This window comes from Macrobrachium nipponense, chromosome 26 (genome assembly GCF_015104395.2).
Source record: "Macrobrachium nipponense isolate FS-2020 chromosome 26, ASM1510439v2, whole genome shotgun sequence".
NCBI lineage: Eukaryota > Metazoa > Arthropoda > Malacostraca > Decapoda > Palaemonidae > Macrobrachium > Macrobrachium nipponense.
In genome coordinates, this window is record NC_087215.1 from 300,979 (window position 1) to 302,569 (window position 1,591).

The window sequence follows — 1,591 nt, forward strand, 5'->3', positions numbered from 1 at the left end:
CTTATTATTCCTATATTGACTTAATCTCGTTTATTTATTCACTTATTCGCTTGAAATTATCTCTTATAAGCCTATTATACCTATATTGACTTAAAATCGTTTACTTATTCACTTAAAATTATCTCACTTATAGGCCTATTATACCTATGTTACTTTCTCGTTTACTTATTCACTTTTAACTTAAAATTATCTCACTTATAGGCCTAAGGTTCTTAAAATTACGAAAAATTCTCAAATATCCAACTTACCTTCACCGGTGGATTTTCGATTTTCGGAATGCAGAGTATTTTTTCGAAAGCTTCTTTTTTATTATTTTATTCAATTAAAGATATCCTCTCACCTATAGAATCACTTGTATCGACACTTGGCACTTTAATTTAAAAAAAAAAAACACTTTATTCAAAAAACCTTTACATAAGTGACACTTTATTCACAGATTTGTTCAATCAAGTTTTCAAAAAATCGTATAAATGGAGAAAGAGTGAGAAAGAGAGAGAGAGAGAGAGAGTTAACGGGAGGGTTTTAACGGGTTAGCTTCGGTAGGAGTTGGTGCAATGCGTTGGTGAGAGAGAGAGAGAGAGAGAGAGAGAGAGAGAGAGAGAGAGAGAGAGAGAGAGGAGCCTCTTGTCTAATTCGCCTTTACGCGATTTCGCTATTTTCCAGCTTTCGTTAGTCTAATGTATATATATATATATATATATATTATATATATATATATATATATATATATATATATATATATATACTACTTCAATTCAACAATGGCTGTTACGCTGTTGTCGTCTCATTTTCAAGTCACTACCATTTAATGGCTTTATATCTCTCCTTTTTCCAATTTAAAACCGTTTCATCATCACAACGAATTCGTATATCAATTCGTTCTATTCATCACAACGTTTTTTTTTCATTCGTAAACGTTATCACTCGTTTTACAATATATATAAAAAGCGAACGGTTAAGAAAACACTTACTCGGTCATATAATAACCAGCGAGCACTCTGGGGATATATATATATAAATCGCCTCTTTTGTTTAGAAATTAAAAAAAATCCTTGGTTGTAATATAATCCAGCGAAGCGGAAGGTTGTTGTTGTAGCTGTTGTGAGTGGGAAAAAAATAAATAATAGACGATAGGACGGAGAGCGCGGCGTCGGTAATGCACCGTTATTCGACGGAGGTCTGAACCCTACTGAAGGGAACTCGTCGTCGTTCGCTCGTTCGCTTGACACTCACATCCTCTTCTTCTTCTTCTTCACTCACTCTCACTCTCTCTTTCCCTCCCTTCCTCCCTCCCTCCCTCCCTCTCTCTCTCTCTCTCTCTCTCGCCCACTACCCAGAGCTTTATCATACCAACGTAGCCTAAACTCGCAGATCATTGGTCAGCACTGGCTGGTCCCATTCCATAAGCTCAGTTAGTCCTAGGCCAATGGGCACGAAGGATTGACTTAAGAGAGGATCCGTGAACTACTGGGGAACGGTTTAAAGTTTGGCATGACTTTCTCTCTCTCTCTCTCTCTCTGTAGGCTGGTTATAGAGGTAATTGTGACGACAGTTCCGCCGTTTTGATGTTTGTTGTGGCGCTTCTGACTGG

The 1,591-nt window shown here is 37.1% G+C and overlaps 1 long non-coding RNA gene across 1 annotated transcript; it reads right to left on the minus strand.

Moving 5' to 3' along the window:
- Positions 1 to 299: 299 nt before the first annotated feature.
- Positions 300 to 1,272, minus strand: LOC135199753 (uncharacterized). The gene is made up of 2 exons (XR_010311107.1): positions 972 to 1,272; positions 300 to 370 (listed from the first exon to the last, which is right to left on the minus strand). It is a non-coding gene; the product is annotated as an uncharacterized LOC135199753 (long non-coding RNA).
- Between the last annotated feature and the right edge of the window lie 319 nt (positions 1,273 to 1,591).